This window comes from Delphinapterus leucas, chromosome 3 (genome assembly GCF_059928025.1).
Source record: "Delphinapterus leucas isolate spDelLeu-1000000601 "Yukka" chromosome 3, BTC_Dleu_Yukka2, whole genome shotgun sequence".
Taxonomy (NCBI): domain Eukaryota; kingdom Metazoa; phylum Chordata; class Mammalia; order Artiodactyla; family Monodontidae; genus Delphinapterus; species Delphinapterus leucas.
In genome coordinates, this window is record NC_143131.1 from 89115959 (window position 1) to 89137819 (window position 21861).

The 21861-nt window shown below is 37.2% G+C and overlaps 1 protein-coding gene across 2 annotated transcripts in view; it reads right to left on the reverse strand.

The window, feature by feature from the left end:
* Positions 1 to 21861, reverse strand: part of EFNA5 (ephrin A5) — a 279490-nt gene that overhangs the window by 242740 nt on the left and 14889 nt on the right. The gene's annotated exons all lie outside the window — the stretch shown is intronic.

Consider the following 21861-nt stretch of genomic DNA (forward strand, 5'->3'; position numbering starts at 1 on the left):
TCTCTCACAAGAGTCTATACCTTCATTTGATGATAAAGTATAATTGGGAGCTGGCAGGGGATCAACAGGTGTAGAGACTGCTGGTCTAACTCTTTTAAACTACCCTACCTCTCAACTGCAATTCAGAAATCCTTTACTTTCTACGTTTTCAATAGTGATTCGAAAAGTCACAGCTGAGAAGAAACTTTACGTCCAAAAACTGCAGAAAAAACAAGTATCCTCCTTGCAATGCCCTGGGAAGTTCAAAACTCAGCAACATTGATAGCATCTGAATGCCAGGAGGATGTTGTTTCTTGTCCACCCAGGCAAACTAAATTTTAAACTGAGTCTTTAACATTGTACACCCAAACTAAAAAAAAATAATAATAAAAAAAAAAGATTTCCAAACTGAAAGTTCAGATAACGGTCTCGAGCCTATTCGTCTCCTTTATAGAGATAACTCCTAAAGTATAATGCAACATTTCTAACGCTCAAAAAAGGAAGACTAATCCCAGCATTCGATGCAAGAGTGAAAAAGGGAAAGAATAAAACTAGATACCAGTAGGCATGTTTATAAATCAAAAGCTGACCTTAAAATATATGAAATTCAGGAGAACAGCGGTTAATTCATGTCAAATGATACTCGGCTTCATTTTTGGAATAAGGCTCCCATTAACTAGAAATATTCCAAAATTAATCCTTAGTCTACATGAGAGCTAATATTACATTTCTAAATGCAAATTGACGAAAACTCTAGGGGGAAAAACCATTTTGAACTGTGGTTTCCAGAAGGCTTCAGGTTTAGTCATGTCAAATTAAAGGGGGAGCAAAGCTTCTTAAAATAACATTCTTCTTAAATCGCATCCATATGATTTAGCAAATTGATATGGCCAAAGTCAATAAATCATGATGTAGAGTTTTTATCTTAATGTGTGACTGCTTAGATTTTATTTTATTTTTTGCTTTAAGCCAACTGCTTATCATTTTTAGCCCAAAGATAGATGTATATTGTTGTCTAGGCAAAACAAGCTACTTCTCACAAAACTGGGTTCCTGCTTTTTAATGCCAACCCACCACCAGGAAAAGAAATATCCCCACCAGTTCTGCGGGGCACAGAGCTAGCTGCCTCTGTGGATGCACCAACATGCATCCCATCAACTGCCTTTCAGTCAGCAGTATTTGAATTTGTAGATTTTTCACCACTTTTCAGCATGTAAGTGCTTCTTTTTTTTCTTAACCCCAGGGATTTCATTTTATGCTGACACATACTCAAGAAGCAATCTCCACGAAACTATCCTTTTAAGGCAAGCATTTTTGTGCACTCCTTAATGCTGGGTGTTTAAGAGAAATGATAATTAGGATAGATTTTGAGCCTCAGGTAACAGTCAGTCTCACAGTGAGAAGGTTCACTACATTTAAGACCAAACTCCTCATTAAAAAATGGAGATATAAGATATGGGGATATATTTATATGTATAGCTGATTCACTTTGTTATATAAAGCAGAAACTAACACATCGTTGTAAAGCAATTATACTCCAATAAAGATGTTTAAAAAAAAAAAGAAAGAAATGGAGATATATCAATTCAGATCCTTGCAGACACACCTGACAGTGAAGTCCAGGTTAGTAAAATCACTCATCCTTACAATGGATGGTCTCCTGAATGAGCCAACACAAGGCAGTGCTAGTCTGCCCAGATTGTGAGCAAATGAAACTTCCTGGAGACAATTAAACCTAAGGGACATTGGTTGAAAATATTATTGAAAGTATCAGTGCTTTAAATATCGTTCTCCTCTTTCTTATTCTTTTTATGACTAAAACTTTTTTGTCTAAATATGTCATTTAAGCTACCACAAGAGATACTCTGCACGCTACGACTTGGATTCTGAAATCACAGTTTCAGACAAAAGCAGACTACACGCTAGTAATGAAACTACCATGAAAACATATTATACGTGTGTATGTGTATAGGTATGTTTTGTATATGTATTTGTGACTCGTCTCTCAAAACACATTCCAGTTAAACATTACTGTTAAACGAGAAAAAAAAAAGAAAACAAATCCTTGAACCAAGATGCCATGACCTCAATCCCTTCCTCACCCACGTACATGCATAAGTTTTCCTGCCCAGCTTGCCTGCAAAGATGGCAAACAGAATTTAATATTTCATGGAGCCCAAAGCACAAATCATGTTCAAATTCAATACAAAGAAATGCTTTATCTCATCCTTTATAGATTAATAACCCAGAACTGTGAGAAACTTCAGAAAGCCATGACAAGATTTAGCCAAATGACGTGTAAGTTTCTTCAGGACACTCTCAAACCATTAATGAAATGGAAAATATAAAATAAAGGATTTATTTATCAGTTTACTTTAAGATATATGTTTCCAGAAGCGTTGCTATATCAAGCCACATGATTTATTAGAGCTAAAATAAGTTGGAATATCATATCCAATTTTTTTCTCAAGAAGATAAGATTATATTCTCAAATATGGATGGCATCAGCCATGTATCTTGCATAACACTTCAACTAGAAAATTTAAAAGCTAAACCCCATGAAGACTGTCTAAAAGGGAAAGAGTGAAACACGGGCAAACACAGTCCCAAAATAACCAGCTGTGAAGGTTACAAGGTTCTGACAAAGGAGTGGGTGTGATGATACTGATACTGGGCAATAATCTGTAAACCATCAGAAAAGAGCATGAAAAGTATTTAGCATTTTATAAATATTTGAGAACCAAGCAAGCATTTCTGGTTTAAATCAACCATATTTTAAACTTTCTGGTTTTATAAGAACATCCTACTATAAATCTTTCTAAAATTTGCCTGCTTTTTGTTTATTTTATTTTACTCAGGCCAGTAGTGACCACTACAAATATCTAAATGCTGAACTAAGCAAAGATTCTATCTCTAAATTTTAATGTGGGAAGCTTAAATTTCTTCTATAAAGCCAACAACAGTAAATAAGCTTAGTATTGGTCATTTTCTTTTTTTCAAACCATAACTGAAAAATAAAATCTTCATAGAATCTTAAGGGGAATCAAAAGTCTGGAAAAAAACAAAACTATTGCCATATCTTCTCCAGTTCTTAATCCACCCCCAAAAAAAGATTTTTGGTTAAAATAAGTCTTTTCAATCTATAATATTTAGAATGACAAGAGAAGTCCTGTGACTCCATCCTGCTTCCAGCATCTGTCAAGAAAATCACAAACCTAACTCTCAATTCATGGGAGAATGCTAACAGGAGATGAATAATGCTTCAGAGGGAGAAAACATATTATTAGAAAGGTTCAAGACCAAATATTCACAGAGAGCTGCAAAGCGCTTTTTTTTGTTTTGTTTTTGCTTTTCAAGCGTAAGTTATTGAATTAAAAAGATAAAGAACAAGTTATTTTTTAACAAAAATCCTCAAAATAGGAAAAAAATATAATGCTGTATATACACCATTATATATATACACATATATAAATGTAAAATCTTCTATAAAGAAAAATAATTAAGCTAATGGCTTACTTTTTTAGGTCATATTTGCATTTCAATCACTTAAAAAAAATTTTTTAATTTTTATTTTATATTGGACTATAGTTGATCAACAATGTGTTAGCTTCCGGTGTACAGCAAAGTGATTCAGTTATACATACAGATGTATCTATCCTTTTACAAATTCTTTTCCCATTTATGTTATTACAGAGTATTGAGCAGATTGCCCTGTGCTGTATGGTAGGTCCTTATTGGTTACCTATATTAAATATGGCAGGGTGTACATTTAATTATAAAGCTGCCTTTAAGGGCACCTACTGTCCAATCCATACAACACATCTTATCAAAGATACTCACGTGAGCTAAGTTGTTGAATACTGTAGAAGCATATAGTCTGCACTGTAGGTGGTAAAAATTCAGCCTTCAGTTATAAAGGTGTTTCTTTTAAAACACAACATATTACTTTGGACATTTAACACTCTCCCACTTTTCTCTATCCTATATCCTCACATACAGAAGAATAACATGCATAAATTGGGATTTTAAAATATGGGATATAGTTTACTCTTTCTAGAGTATTACTACTTTGAAAATGGCAGGGGACTCACAGGGCAGTGACACAGCAGCATTCATTTCGTAAGTTTAAGAATACAACATTTACTTGCATAATAATAGCGGTAGCCGAGGCAGCACAGTCAGAGTGCAGAGCAGTCTCTGAAACAGACTGCCTGGTTTTGTAATCCCGGTTCTGCCACTTACTAACAGTGTAACCTACATCACTGTACTTAATCTATGTCTTAGTTTCCTCGTCTGCAAGATGAGATGGCAATAAAAGAAGCTACCTCATAGGGTCATTATACAAATTATATGACTTAAACATATGCACACTGCTTGAAAAGAGATGGGTACGTAGTAAGAGCTATGTAAGTGAATACTTACATTAAGCCTTAAAATACTTATTTTAAGGCTGTGTAACAGACTATGAATGCAGTAAGCATTCAGCACAGCACCAGATCCAGCATAATGGTAGCCAGTAGTAGTATTTTTATTCTAAAGGCACAGGCTAATAAGAGCAAGCTTTACCAATCATTAGTGCCTTTATAAACAGTGAACAAATAAATAAATGAGCATCTCATCTCACTTATTATCAGAGAAATATGTATTAAAACAACAGCTCTTTCTTGTTCATTAAATGAGATCCTTAAGAAAAAAAAAAGTACCCAGGTCTGGTAAGAGTATTATGAAACTATAAAGCAACCCGACAATATTACCAACAATTACACAATGTTAATACTGTTCGACCCAGTAATCCTACTATTCTACCCTGGAGAAAAATCCAAAATATAAGGTAAGCTTTAAGCAAAAAAAAAAAAAAAAAAATTAAGTTATCTATGTGTCATTTATATTATGGAAAACTATATTATGAAAAGTTATCTGTTTTTTTTTGTTTGTTTTTTTTTTTGCAGTACGCGGGCCTCTCACTGTTGTGGCCTCTCCCGTTGCGGAACACAGGCTCCGGACGCGCAGGCTCGGTGGCCATGGCTCACGGGCCCAGCCGCTCCGTGGCATGTGGGATCCTCCCGGACCGGGGCACGAACCCGCGTCCCCTGCATCGGCAGGCGGACTCTCAACCACTGCGCCACCAGGGAAGCCCCCGAAAAGTTATATGTCTAACAATAAAGAATAGTAATTCAGTATTTCTAAATAGTCAGAAAGTTTTGGATATGCCACATATATGCTCCATCGTGGGCCTATGCTCCATCGTGGCCTGTCAGAGATTATTCGTATGTTAAAGGCACTCAAAGGCTCAGATGTAATGTCATTTCTTTAATCCAGCTTTTCCCAAACATATTGTTAACAAACTCTGGGGGAAAGGGTAGCTAATAAGATGGAAAAGTATTGGTTAAATAAGTAATGGTTAATTGTCTTGATGAAAGTTTATACAGTCATTGACAAGGAAAATTTCAGTATTATACAGGCTGCTTCCAGCAATATTAGAAAATATTTACTATATAATATTAAGGGAAAAAAGGCTAGATGCAATGAATTAATTAATAGCCAAGCATATGAGAAAAGCTCAAATGGAAATATCCCAACATGAGTTGTAGAACTGTGGGAAAATGTTTCTCTAATGTGATGCTACTTCTCTAATGAAAACAAATCCATAATAATAAAACCAGGTGAGTTAGTGATATCAAGTCCCATCTTCCCTCTTCCTGATTTGGAAGCATAGTTTATCTGGTTGTTACTTTAATAAGGCCTGAGGGGAGACTCCTTACTGAAAGTGACCTGTAACAAGAAAGTAGAAAACAAACAGAGCAATCATTCAGCTTCACCAGAGGGATATGTGGAAGCAGCCAGCCCTGTCAATTTGAAAGAGGCTAATGAAACATTACCTGCAGGTGAGCGGATTGTCTCGCAGCATTACAACTCTAAGCTACAAATGATTTCCTAACCACAGAGGTAACCACTCTACACATACTTGGAAAGACAAATGAGAATGCTGGCACACACAAGGTCAATCACAAACCTCCCAGACAACCTTGGTGTTTCTCCTTCCACAAGAGAAAATGATCTGGGGGTCCTGCTGGGCATACCTAAGCAAGCCATACCACAATCACTTCTCTTCTATTTCTGAGTTTGAATTTTAGCAGCCTGGTATACATTCCTATTCAGGTCTAAATAAATAAAATGTATGTATACATAGACTAAAGCTCACACATAATTTGAAAGCTGTGATTTTCATTATGTTGGAGAAAATGAATAAACATCATTTTCCAATCCCGATAAATGTTTATGATTAAAATGGTTTCATGAAATCATTATACAAGAGCATAGTAGGCTATAAACTATGGGGGCGAGAAAAAATCAATAATGGACAGTTCACTTTTATCTATGAACTTTTTAAATAAATCAACTCCCCAGGTTTACTGGGACCGTGGTTTTATTTGATGCAATACATTCTAATCAGGGATTTTCAAAAAATTTTCCTTTTATGAACTAATGATGCGTTTAATTTTTAATTAAATTTCATTTTAAAGTATAGAGTATGTATGAAAGCTAAAGCAAGTGTGCAGCATCTGTTCATTGCATCTGCACTCACTACCACAAAAATTAACCTTAATCTAAAGAGGCACAAATGGGTTTTTACGCCATCAGGAGGCCCAAGTACTTAAAAATCAATGACTGTCCACCCAGGCAAAGAACAGCTGTTTCCTAATATTCCAGCTCCACACTGAGGCCAGCCTCAACCCCCAAGGACTAGCCTAAAAGTGCCCACATTCTCGCTTCTCCCAGTTGAAAGTGTCAGAGAAGGACACTATCTAAAAGCCATGAAGTAGGTTAAGTGGGGACAAGACAGAGAGGACCTGGCGTAACCAGATGGCATTTGGAGAGGCAGCTTCTATCACCATCACTTGATGCTTTCGTAAAATCATAATCAATCTTACTTTCTGTGTCCAGAAATCTACCTAAAGAAAAAATTTACCCATTTGTGTTAAAAGGCCAACACATGTTGAGAGTAGACTGATTCCCAACCCTGTAAAGCAGAAGTTCTCTCTCTGGAACCCATGTGACTTCTAAAGAATATTGCATAGGACTTCCCTGGTGGTGCAGTGGCTGGGAATCTGCCTCCCAATGCAGGGGACACGCGTTTGAGCCCTGATCCAGGAAGATCTCACATGCCATGGGGCAACTAAGTCCGTGCGTCACAACTACTGAGCCTGCGCTCTAGAGCCTGCGAGCCACAACTACTGAGCCCGCGCACCATAACTACTGAAGCCCGCGTGCCTAGAGCCCATGCTCCGCAACAAGAGAAGCCACCGCAATGAGAAGTCTGCGCACCACAACAAAGAGTGGCCCCCACTCACCACAACTAGAGAAAGCCTGCGCGCAGCAATGAAGACCCAATGCAGCCAAAAATAAATCAATAAATTTATAATTTAAAAAAAGAACACTGCATAATCGGGCAGTCATAACATCCTCAGAAACTGTGTGCTTTTACCTTCCAGAATGACATGACATCAAGATGTAAGGGAGAGAAAAGAAAAGTTGACATGTGCAAAATAGGAGGAAAGAGAGGATACAGAGGTTGGCCATAGTTTTCCTTGGCACACTGGGATTTTCTAGAAGTTCTTTCAGGGATCACTTTAAACACAGAATTCCATAGGAGAGAGAAATGGGGAAAAAAATCTCAGAAATCACAGATGAGAAGACAGACTCATGCTCTGTGTGACATCTAAAATGTCATTTTGCCTCCTATTTTTCCCACCTACAAAAACAAAATTAGACAACAAAATTAGATGAACTTGAAGAACCCACGTGGCACCATCTTTATAAAGCTTTCCTGATTCACTCTAAGAACTAAAATTTAAAAGCCACATATTGGGATAAATTACTAGGTAACATAAAAAAGCTACTAGGTGGGGGCTTCCCTGTTGGCGCTGTGGTTGAGAGTCCGCCTGCCGAAGCAGGCGACGCGGGTTCGTGCCCCGGTCCGGGAAGATCCCACATGCCGCGGAGCGGCTGGGCCCGTGAGCCATGGCCGCTGAGCCTGCGCGTCCGGAGCCTGTGCTCCGCAACGGGAGAGGCCACGACAGTGAGGGGCCCGCGTACCGCAAAAAAAAAAAAAAAAGCTACTAGGTGGCCTTGACAATTACGTGGCAACAAGACATTTCTCTTCCAACATTGAGGCACTCTGTACCACCTGACCACCAATGACACACCTCAGGAGATCTACCTAATGAGGTCAGCATCTTGCCATCTTAGTGTCCCCACTGTGGGCAGCTTCCCACCATGGAGGATGATAAGCCCTGAACCATGGGACTTGAGTGGTGGCAACTCTGGCTGATCAGAGATTTAAGTCCAGTAATTTAAGGGAGCACGAGTGAAGTGGGTTGAGAAATCATGCAAAGCACCCTCTACTGACTGCACAGAAAACCATCGCTCTATTGACTGCTTCCCAGCCTGTCCTTCAGGGCCCAGAGTCCTCGCTACGGTGATGTGCTGTGCTCCATGCACCCTGGGGTCCCACCTGGACCCAACCATCTGGGCCCTGAAAGGTTCCATGGTCCCCAGCCTGAATGGTGATTGTCTCCAGAAGCGTCTTTACTATGTTTCAAACATCAAGGTTTATGAAAACCCCAAAGGGAAGTAATCCCTGAATGCCACTAAAAGATCTCCAGCTGCTACCGTTTATGAAGTAGGCTTGACAAGACAGGGAGAGGAAAAGGGGTGGGGGGAGCAGGAAGGATGGGAAGAGAGAAGAATTTAGACAAGGGCAAGTTATCCAAACAGAGCCCCCATCAAAAAGGAGTCATGTTTTATCAGCTTAAGCTTTCCTGCCTCCTTTCCCAAAGGCATTTCCCCCCTCAACTCTCATTAACTCTTCTTTATAGCTGTCTATTTTCTTTAAAAAATAATAATAAAGGCAGCACATGGCTAGGGAAAGTCCCTAAGTGTGTGAAAATTAGAAAGATGAGCCAGATGAATTACCTGGACACAGGACTGAATATGTCTTCCCTAAAAAATCTGGAAGGAAAATGGTTTTTTCATGGAAAAGAATTAGAGTAGCTCTCAGTATCTGTCTCTCCCTTCTTCATTCTTTTGAAAAGGTCTTTTCATTTCATTAAGTTAAGCTGATTAATAAAAATTCAGCAGTTTGCCCATGGATCCTTTAGAAGTGGTGTTACAAGCTGAAAGATGCAGGCAGAAGGTTTTTGTGCTAGAGACAATAAGGGGATGACTTCTTAAATCCGTCGTTGTCATCCTCCATTAGACAGAAATAGTCACCTTGCCTCAGATTCGTCTGACAAACATTGTACGCTACTTGTTAGCTCCTAGTAACCTCCGCAAAAAGTTCAGTGCTTACTTATAAATAAAAGGAGAGAAAAAGAAACATTTAGAAAGAAAGTATGAGAACATTTTGCTTCATTTCAAAGATTATTTATACAAATTAATGAAGAAAACATGGCCTGTAGAAGAAGGTTCGTGAAAGGGAAAAAGCAATGTTATCTAAAGAAATTTCTCATGTAAACACAAAGTTGTACGTTTTGCAGTAAAGCAAAACAAGCAGATAAATTCAGCTATTCACTTATGAATAACTGTTGATTTTGTTATCCAAAAATACTTTTGTTAATTACCTAGTCAGTACCTAACACAGTAAATGCTTGAGTTAAAAAAATGAACTTCTTCAACAAATTGAAGACTGTCATTTACTTTTAAAGATGAAAAAATTGTCAGGTTATATAATGTCACGACTTGCAAATGTTTTCAACTGTTCCAGTATGAGTTAAATTCATCCAGAAAAAATGATTAAAATGAGCAAGTCTGCTTTGTAGGAGTTGAAGCATTTTCTTAGCCATCTTTAACCTACGTAAACACTAAATTGTTCATTTGTACTTTATCCAGAGATGACTAAATTAAATTTATACCACCATTCATGATACTTTATTTAAACGGCCCCCTAAAAGGCACTCACTATTCATATGTTAACATCATTACCAAATTTATTTCTATCAAATCTTTGTATACGTGTGACAGTGTTTTTAAGTGCCATCTTAAACAATCTGCCCACAATATATTGAATCAAGTTTTATAGTCTAGTTCTAACATTAAATTTGTTCCAAAATACCAGAGCAAATAAATGTTTTTGTCTGAATCTTACTTCAAAAGGATTTGGGGGAAAATGTTATTTTTACTTTACTCATATCTTGTGGACACTGCATAGACTTAAAGTCATCAAGCCTGTACAGAATAGCCCCCAAATATTTAAAGTGTTTGGCATTTTTAAAGATGCAATTCTTGATTTGAAGATCGCTAAAATAAACAAACAAAAAAACACCATTAAAGGCCCATCCTAAGCCATGACCAAATCAGCCATTAAGCTATTACTGTTTTCTCCAGGTAAATATGGAGGATTCAGTTACATGAAGAAAGCCAAACTCACTTGAGCACACATTCCCTGTGGCCTGAAGCCTGTCACCTGCTTTGCCATCATCAATCCATCTCTTCAAATACCTAAGAGGCTGAGACCAAACAATGTGGCTGATAAAAACAATGAATAAGGATCTATTTGCACTTCTACTGTGAAGAATAATCATAGGTTAGCTGTGGCTTATAATTATCAAGTACAAAATGTGTTAACTAAAGCGTAGCTCCTTTTCAATGAAGTGAAAGATGAGCGGAATCTAAGCAGATGCTATATGCTTAATGGCATTATCATTCTCATATTTTTAAAATCCTACAAAGTGCCTACTGTGTGCCAAGCACTATGCCAACTACAGTAAAGATTAACAAGGCGTGACCCTGACACCAAAGCGATTACAGTGTATCTGATATAATTAACGTCTTCAGGGAGATGAGACAGTTGCTACCAAGGGGTACAAAAGGTAATGGGGGGAAGGCACTAGTTAAACGTGTGGGTGCTAATTCTTCCTTTCACAGATCCACTTGAGTTCCTGGTCTCCCTGTAAACATGGAGACAGGAATAGTTACATGTACTCATGTTGAGTGTGTCATTATTGAAAGACGTAGCTGTTAAAACCATGAGAACATTAAAACTACTGCTTCTGAAAAGATATTTTCATGGAAGCGTGGAGGTAGGGCCGGGGATACTGTTACTTACTACCGGGATACTGTCACTGAACGTAGTTCTTAAGACGGAAGAGTCCTGACTCCGAAGACATGTGAAAAAATCTTATTGTAAAAGCTTCATCATGTAGGATTTTTTGTGTGTAAAGGATACACATTCGAGATCAGTTCTCCAAGTTCCTCCAGATACAGTCATTTTACTGTGGAATTGGGACTTCTGGATATTATTATCAGTGCACTGTAGATAGCTAATAAGCAGGTTTAACTAAAATATCACGTAAATGATAGTTATGCATAATATGGGTCCTATAATACAAATTATTGACTTTTTTCAAAAATAGCATCTTTCTGATGATATCACTCTGATAATATAAAACAAAAAGCAGGGCTTCCCTGGTGGCGCAGTGGTTGAGAGCCTGCCTGCCGATGCAGGGGACACGGGTTCGTGCCCCGGTCCGGGAAGATCCCACATGCCGCGGAGCGGCTGGGCCCGTGAGCCATGGCCGCTGAGCCTGCGCGTCCGGAGCCTCTGCTCCGCAACGGAAGAAGCCACAACAGTGAGAGGCCCGCGCACCGTAAAAAAAAAAAAAAAAAAAAAAAAAAAAGCAAATGACATAGTAGGTGGAATAATTTGCAGATAAAATGCAGTTTATATATGTATTTAAATAAAATGACTTGTTTTGCATATTAACTGTTATCAATGTATTTCTATCTTATGCAATTCTGGAAACTTAAGAACCAGACACTCAAACTTTTCAGTTTAAGTGTACAGCTATTATATATATACAGACACTTTCTTCAGCCTCTCACAATTTCATCACGGGTACAAGTGTCTATAATGGATTAATAGTAACTCAATATTTGTATAAAACATAGCTTAAAATCACAGTTTCATAATCAGCATTGTTATTATAATGAGCTCTTATTTTAAGTAGGTTTTTAAATCAACATACCTATATTGTTAACTAGAAATAAACATCAGCAAAATAAACCTACTTTAATACTCATTCTGAAAAACAGCAATGAAAGGTTACAAAATTATAAGCTAAGGGAAAAAAAACAGGGCCTACAAAAGTTAAACTTGGATTCTTTAAATTTAGTCAGACTGCTTTTATTAGATAGCAAGGAAATGAAAAATGTTACATTCATGTCCAACAAATTACTAAATGCAGAAACACACTGCAAACACACACCCGCTGTCCGTAATTGCTACTGCTCACAAATCAATCTATTTGGATGAGAACAAGCCCTGACCTCTAAGAGGACACATCTTCGTGCTCTGTGATTGTGACTAGTCCACTGAAAACCCACAATGCCACAGGAAATGGGGCGAAGACAGTCCAATCTAGCCATGAAACCGATTAGGAATAATCTGACTAGAAACTACTAAGAAAATAGACCCTGAAGTGGGCCCAGCATCTCCAAATAAATGAGATGATTTCTCCTCTGTAAACAGGTTTCTCCAATACAAGGAAGGCATGAAACAGGTAAGTTAGCTAATAATTACTCATTACTCTTTATATCTACATTTACCATCATCGTGATGCAAATGCATAAATCACTTAAAATTTTAATTGATTTTCTGGCTGAATCATTCTTTCTTGTACAGTGAACTGGCACCTTGGAACTTATTTTAAAGATCCAGTGTGTCTTGTCCACTTCAGTTTTCACTGATTACGAAAGTAATGTTTGAAATGTTCATTTCATATTATAAAGCCTACCATGACATTATTTAAATTTTTTTAGTAATAATGTAAAAATAAGTATGCAAAATTAGACAAGATACAGCAAAAAACAGGACAAAAGACTGAGTCGTATTTATGTAACTTATGATAAAGATTTAAATTGTACAACTGTATTCTGTGTTCCAATACTTATACATTTACCCAATTTTCTAAAGTCTTCCCTATTCTACTTCATAACTCCTCCCAATGGAAAACAAATGAAAACCAAACAGTTCAGTAAATCAACTTGTGATTTAGATCTTACAGATGTGAACTGAAGAATATTTTTTAAATTCGAGGTCCTTCTTTTTCTTCTTTTGAAACACTTCTTAAAAACTCTTCTTAATTTTTAGAACCAAATTAAAATGGGTGTTTAATCAGATACAATTCCGCCAAAGTCTCCCTGTGTCAAATCTCAGGATTGGATTCATTAACTTGGATGAGAGCGTATTGGCTAGTTTGGGTATAAAACATATACCCAAAGCTCTGAAATTGTACATTATTTTTCTTACTGATTAACCATAACTTCAGGATAGTTTTCCAGGTAAATCCTTAAATTCATGTTTAGAAGTGACACAGAAAATTTTTTTTTAATCTTTAAAGTTAAGTTTGAAAGTAAAAAACAAAATATCATGTGTGTGTTTTCTTCAAAAGTTTAGACATGTAGATACATATGTATTAGTTCCTCTGCATTAATAAAACAAAAATGAAGTTGACAATGACCTCCCAGAGGACAACAATCCTCTCATTTCACAGATGAGGAAACTCAACTTAACCAAGGTTAAGTGACTTGCCCAAGGTCAAACAGTTAAGTAGTGTCAAAGCAGTGACACATCTCAAATCTTCTGAGTCAGATGCTCTAGCATAAGAGACGAACAAATTCAGTCACCTTGTTGTCAAGATGAAAAACAGAGTCCTGGAGCATTCAGTGATTTGCTTAAGGTCAAGCATCTAGTTGGTAGAAAAAAACAAACAAAAAGTGACATCCACATCACCTGACTCCAGGCCTTAGTATTTTTTTTTTTTTGAAAAGATATTACTTTACCTTTCAAACTGAAAAAATCAGAAAAGAGAATTTCCACACAATTAACACATGAGTTCAGTTAGGTTACCACAACATTTGGCATCAGGCAGGAAACTGAAGAGAGAAAGTCTACGGGCAGACAATGCATCTCCTAGGTTAACACTCAAATGATTCTCTAAATTAATAATAACACCTAGATTTCACTGAGAGGATATTATGCAGCAGGTATTTTACATGCATTTACTTTCTCACTGGATCATCACAAATTATACATCCTCTCTATTTTACACAAGCAAAACTTAGAGTTAAGGAAAAGAATCAGCATTTGAACCCAGATCACCCAGACTCCAAAGTTAGTCAATGCTGTCTCTTTAATATGTCTCTGTACCATTGTAAGATTTTTTTGTACATAAAAAGATAATGAAAATAAAGAAATTCATGCAAAAGTATTTATTATTAGCTAACTAACATTTACTAATCACATACTCTGTGCCAGGAACAGTTCTAATGTAACATGTCATTTAATCACCACAATAACTCTACCAGATAAATACATTTATTATTCTCATTTACAGATGAGGTAGGTGAAGCGGGGAAAGGTTAAGTAACCTGTCCAGGCCCACAGCACCTAGTTAGTGGAGAAGCTGAGAATTATACCCAGGACCTGTCTCAGATTCTTAACCGTCATGGGCCAGACCTTGTTTAGAGTGCTTCTGCACATAAACCACAATCCTGACCTCAAGAGTCTTATCATCTAGGGAACGGAACACATATAAAGATGCAGAGCGTGTACACCAACTACAGTATTGTCCATATACCAATATTATTCACATTCACTAAAGAAGAAGCAAGGGTAACAACTTCCAGTGCAGAAGTACAAAGGACTGTGCATGGGCGATGAACCACCTCATGTTTCCAGGCACACGTTTCAACTAAAAGACCTGGTTTAGTCTGGCAAAGCAGATGTCCATAACGGATAAGGTGCCAAAACTCTTTCTTCCCCTCCATGTTGTCTCTCTGGAGATTAGCTGGGAACCTGATCCATCCACATCCTATCAGGAGACTTTTGTCTTTGAAACGAATCAGGAATAATTTACTGGCTGTTAAGCTACAGGGCAAAAAACTCCTCTGATGAAAGGAAGCAACAGCAAGGGGAGGAAGATGGGGGCAGGGGCGGGGATTTGGGACACAAAAGAATATAGAGTCAATTCAAGCGTTCATATGCTGTTCTCGATAGCTTAAGAAACACGTGTTTCTTGCTCAGGATGTATTTACTGTGGAGTAGGCAAAAGCTGCATTTAAAATTTTTAAAGTAAATTCATATTGTTTTTATGTAAATCAAAGCTGACTGAAAGCGCAGGAGTTTAAATTAAATATAGGGGAAAATTTCCTGACGATATGATTGTTAAACTTAAGCTTTTATTCAAGGAATTCTAGAATTTCTCCTAAAATTCTTCAAAAAATTGTGCTGTACTTTGGCAAGGCCTCAAGAATCAAGCTTACCCGAATGCAGAGGAAGAGGGCTAGCTGGCATGTGAATTCCCTACCAGCCCGATTATTCTTCATATACAATGCACGCTGTATACGTATACACACAGCCTCACAATTAGCTCCAAAGGAGTCAACGAAACACTTAACCTCCAGTGGGTGGTACTAATTATCTGCTGTAGGTGTACCAGTTGCGGCTTGCAACCTCTCAAATCCATTAAACGCTCAACAAGGGGGAATATAAGCATACATTTTTAACCCTCCTTTCATATTAGCATATGGTCTCCATCGTTCTTCTCCACTGCGCCTCCTGAAAAATTCTGTCTCAAGGTCACCTTTCAACATTTCACTAATTGTGTTAGACAGTGTGTCACTCCACACAGCCCAGCTAAGAAGTTAAGAGCCACTTACCGGCCAAGGTCAAAGTATATAAAGCTCAGTTTTCTCATCTGTAAAAGAGGACCATTACGTTTCCTTCTTCATAAAAGGTGCTGTCAGGATTAAATACATGATAATGATTGTGAAGTCTGTAAAGCACTGTGCTTGGTACACAGTAAGTGCTCAATAAATGGGAGCTATTCAGAAACACCTCTGTCTCTAGAAGGGCATAGGAGCACCTCTGTGCCTGTAAAGGCAAAACTGAATCATCCTGCACTCCTCTGAGTAACCACCAAGGCATTACTTGGCGGTTTTGAAAAGGGACTCAAAGAGCCAGAGGTGGGTGGAGCCCCAGACCCCAATCTCTCCTAAATGCAGCCTCATGTTTGTTTGTTTGATGGCTTTTGTTTTTTTCTGTTTTATATATTAGTTTTCTGCTAATGATTTTTACGAACAATGTTTCTTGGCTAAAAAAGAAGTTTGAAAACAACTGCTCAATCCATAAATCAGAGAAATAATTTAGATGTGATACAGCACTCTCAGGTTCCATCTGGAAATATTAAAACTGCCCTGATTTTTACCATCCCACCACCTAACCACTTATAAACCAAGCTTAATTTGAGACCTTCAAATTTTTCCGGTATTCAGTTATATTTGCAAAGCAATTAAACAGCAGCTAAGACACACAACAGTGCAGAATTATAATATACATGAGAACGTGTATATTACAATTGTTATACATGACCCTCCCCCTTGATATTAGAAGCCTCACAGTGAGATCCTGCAACATGGCTAACCCATTGTAGCCCAAGCTTCCGATCTTCCACCAGATCTCATTCACTCGGAATTAACTGCTTTCTGTACGTCCCCCAAATCCACCTGCAAAGTTACAGCCAGCAAGTCTTTACTCCTGTTGTTATGAATCCCTGGAATATTCTTCTGCTATTTGTCTCCATCTCTATTAAAATCATATCCATCGTTCAAGGCCTAGTCTACACTATTCCTCTTCCAGCAAGTAGTTCCTGATACTCTGAACAGATGTGCTTGCTCTCTCTGCCCATAGCATTCCATGCTTTATTGTGACATTCTTTGTTTGTTGTTCATTATTAGCCTGAGTGAAGCAGAACATTTTGATCACTGCCTTGACAATTAATGAATTTTCTAATTGTCTTGGTATTTGCCTGCATGTGGTCTTTAGCACTGACAGGTTCACATCAAATGTCACAGAAGACCAGGCATTAAGATGTAGGGACGTTTACAATATTAGTCAAAATGAACAACAATCCAAATATGCTATTGGTGGTTTTACTGTGTCTTTATTAAAAATCACTTTGCAGTCAGGACACATGAGAATTTCATTTTAAGGATGTTTACTTTTCCAGTTAGTAAATGTACCGGGATGGTTTTTACTAAAACATAAGTCAGCCAGCTGTTTGTTTGGGTTCTTGAACTGAATGGTAAAAATACAGTCAGCTTTTACTCAAAGTACTCCACTTTAAACAAGGGACTCTGTTCCATATTTAAATGATTTAATTTTCCTTTTTAAAAAAAAAAGTTTCAATTTTTCATATAATAAGAACATCTCCTCTTCAGAACTTCAGAAGTTGCATTTCAGATGACATATGGTTCTCCATCACCCATCTGATACCCCAGGGATGCTGAAGCACTTAGGAGACCCAAGAGAGTGTGTAATCCGACATGACAGCTGAAGTTGGAAAGGCTGACAGAAGCATCAGAACAGGTATCAGGGAGGGAGAAGGATTAGTCTGGAATCCTGGTTCACCCCTCATCTTTCTTTCAACTCCACCAGAATGCTACACTTCATGTGCCCTTGAGAACAGGGCATCTGGCATGAAGGGCTGGACCCACCAAGACCAATAGCTCCATGTACCTTAAACTTCTGAAAGAGGGCAGAGAGTGTTTTGGCACTCCAGTCTCCCAAGTTCTCTGTAACCCAGCATAAGCTCCTGCTGGCTTTGTAGTCAGCTTCTCTTTCCTCTATATGGTGCATTTAGGAGTTCAGCTGTGGGCCCTGTTAATTTCCCTGCGCAGCCTTTCTTCTCCTCCTAACACATGCATACTTGAGCTGCCTCTGGAGTGCTGACTAAGCAAGAACAATAGGAGGCTTTGAGCAGGCCTCAGCCAGCCCCAGCCCCAGTCAATATTTACTTCAGTTTAGAGCCACTGTTTTAAAGCTCCTTCCAAGCAGAACTCAACAGTGGGGAGTCGCCAGAGGTTTCTAGATTTTATTTAACAAGAGGGAAGAGGGCTGTAGAGACAGAGTAAATAGATTACTGTCCAAACCACTTTCTCAGAGAAAAAAAGGGAGGCAGTGCAACAAAACAGGTTAGACTTTCTATACTAATTAGCAATTTACAACAAGAAAAACCAATCGTCTTCCAACTGATTACTGCAGTCTTAAAACTCCGTATTAGGCTACAGTGCAAATCCACTTAGTTTGACCCCTGTATACCTGTGAACAGGGGCCCTGATGCGATCAACCACTCAAAGCTTGCCAGTGTTTGCCTGCTCTCCCCAGAAGGGCAATGCGAGGGCCCTAGGGGAAGTTAGTCCAAACTCCTTGGCTGACTCCCAAACCAGATCTCACGTATATATACTACCAATTCAAGTGTGTCCCGAAAAAGAAGTTGTGATTACCAAACACCCAGAATCGAGAGCGCGCTATGGTAAATACCAGTACGCGTGTCTGCTAGCTTGGCAACATTGAGAAGGTAGATCCGCGGCTCTGAAGAGAGTAACCGAAAAAAACAAGTCACAAACACTCTCTTGCCCCCAGCGACAGTGGCTTTCTATGGGATGGCAGGTGGGAGGTGGGATGCGGAGGGAGGTGAAAACTATTTAACTGTAAAACTTTTATATTTGCCCAGTTGGTTTAATTTTATTTTTTTAAGGAGTTAATTGTCATAAAACTAACCCGAAATAACAGTTGGGAAGTTTTACTAAAATGATTAAGGCCATATAAAATTACTAGAGATTTCAGTTAGATACCTGAGGAAAGAAATTCATAGCTGTCTGCCATAACCAATTATAATGCTCATTATTCCATTCAAATCAATAAGGAGACTTCATTGTTTCTGTTAAAGACCTAACTATACATTCCATTCGCATTTTACAATATTTCCATAAGGACAGTCAGATGATCCAAAAATTTTAATACGAGAGAAATTAAAGAGGTTTTGCAACTGTCTAAACTTAAAAATTCTAGTTTATGATGACCTAGTATTAAAGGGCAGTTCACCATTGTCTATGTTTTAAACAAGCAAAATACATTGACATAATTTGGCATTTCACAAAAAGAATGAAGAGAATTCAAACCACCCTTCCTCAAAACATATGAGGTAAAATGTTAGGTATATTAGGATAGGCTTGTTTCTATCATGTTTGTTTAAATTCATCAAATGCACTGAAATATGTTCAGCTCTAATCTTTACTAAAATATTTACCATATTAATAAAAGCTAAATAATTAAAATGCAACTCAATCCAATTACTGCCACATCTTAAGGAATTACTGGATTGCTATACACTTAATTTGATCAATCAACATGCGCTCACGGAAAGAAAATACAAAGTCAGCCTAGCTGAAATGAAGCCTCTGGCTAATATTTTTAAACTGATATATAAGAGTTATAAAGAATTATTTTTTTAATAATACAGAGTGTCAATAAGTATGTCATCAAAATTTAAACTTCTTGACTACCCTTTTGCCAAGAAAGGAAGCCTGGAACACAGGAGGGATTGTAACCATTAACCATTCATCATACTGAATCCAAGTAACATAAAATTACAAAGTCTAAAGCTTGAAATAAACTCATAGCAAGCTCATTCCCTTGACAAATCTTAACTTCCAATTTAGCAGGACAAAAGGAGCCTTCTTTTGTATGAGATGATACAAGTGTAAAAAAGGTCAGTCTGATAGTCTGGTGAGCATAGCAATTCCAAATATTAAAACACTGAACTTTTAAGGGAAATCAGTTATAGAGAGTTACCAGTTCTCTTTCAAATAATTTTGGTATCGCTAATACTAACTTCAATATTTTATTGCTACTGGCCAAGTGCTGCCCTCAGTTGTCACTAAATTTCTGGGTACAGCACATAAGGATCATTGACAATTTCCTTTATGAATTACATTTTTTTTGCCTTAAGTGAGGTTTATATCTTCAGGAGTAAAATGTTATAAAATAATTATGTAAGTATACGATTGCAATTTTTAAACAAGTAACAGGCACACTTGCTATTCTCCTGATTAGCTATACACATATGAAGTAAAACCTGCTTTGTGTAACCACCAGACAATTCTACAGGAAAGTGGCCCTTTGACAGTAATGTGTTAAAGGAAACTTAGGTTTCAGTGCATTAAAATATGTGTTCCTTGACAAATTCTGTCTCTTTTCTTAGCTAGACGCTGTTACGATCTATTTATGCTCCTAACATCAATGTGTGCATAATTAATATGTACTAAGTTTAAAAGCAGTCGATAACAGGAGTTTTTTAAGCACAGAGGCGTCAAGAGGCTAAACCCTGTTTTTCTGGCAGTAGTATTCAGAAGAATCCAAGGATCCCAGGGACAGCTGGGCTGCCTGTAAGGAACAGCCCCAGACAGGAATTGATTTGTTTCAACAAGCTCCTCATTGGAAATACAAGCATTCTCCAAAAGGATGTCGGTATTCATTAATTTCTCCTTTGAGATGGAGATATCTCATTATACCTGTGAAGTCCAAAGCAGAATACTAGGGTTTTAGAAGTCAAAGAGGAAACAATATATTGGAGACAACCTGAGAGGGCAACAACTTCACGAGGAGATCCAAATTTCCTTTCTGGAAGAAGGTCCTTGCTGACTTGCCTCTCAAGTGTCACTCTTCACACATTATTACTCATGTAGAAATCACTAGATAAAGTCTGAAATGTGAATTCCTTTAAAAGAAAATCCTATATAAATGCATAAATCATATCTATCAGGGACAACATATATTACAAAATAAGACAACTTGATCTTTTTTAAAAAGTCAACTCTTCCATGATGTTTTGAAAATAAAATTTTATTTGTAAGACTGTATTTCTATGCAACTTACAAGAATATATGGAATTATACAGTAAGATGCATCAGTGCAAAGTGAGGTGACCCCCTCAATCTCTACTCTAATTTTTATAACCTTTTTAAAAATCCTGCTACAGATATACTTTCCTTCAAATTTTCACAGATCTGAAGGAGACATTTTGATTATACCCATTTATCTATTAGGGTGAAGAAACTGAGGTTCAAAATTAATCATTACAAATGTAATGGCATAGTTAGACTCAATTAGAGCTGAAATTTAACTAGATCTGAAATGTAACCAAAAAATGTTAACAAAGACAATTTAAAAATCAAATCTGACACAGGATTTTTAATATCTTACTCTCTGAGCCTTGCCTAGACGACACCCAAACCCATTCACAGTTTTATCCAAAACAGCTGCTATTATAAAAACTCAAAACAAAAAAAAATATACATAAATTCAATGCCTTTATTTTATGCAGTCAAAACAATCTTAAATGTAGAAATATCAGTGTATCAAGAACTTGGTTACAACCTATTAATCTGAGGACAAATCACTGTTAATAGCCTTGAGCTAAATAAAAACTGTTCAATGAATGAGGACAAATCACTGTTAATAGCCTTGAGTTAAATAAAAAGTGTTCAATGTATTTATTTTCCCTTTTAAAAAATGGAGGGGTAAAACAATAATTAGAACTATTGAGTATCTTCTGCTTTATCTAAACATGGCAATGACCACAAATCTTAGGTATATTAACTCCATTTTGAACAAAGCCATTCCTTAGAGATATGCAAATGACTTCATTTTAATCAATAAAGATATCCCATTTCTAAATTTAATAATCTTCTAAGCATACTTCATTTTTAGGAATCACTGAAGTTCACACATAGTCACAGAAGATTCTCGAATTTCTTTATCTATGAGAATCATAAAACTAGAAACTCTAAGTGGGTGTCACCTCAAAGTCACTGTCTCAGATGCTTATTTACACCATCATGAGAATAAACATAAACCTACAAAGAACAAGCAAAACAGACATGTCTTGATTTACTATTCTTAATAATATTCATAGCTCTTATAAAAGTTACACAATATTTTAATTAAATCCATTTTGCCAAGGATCTGAAAATGAAAAG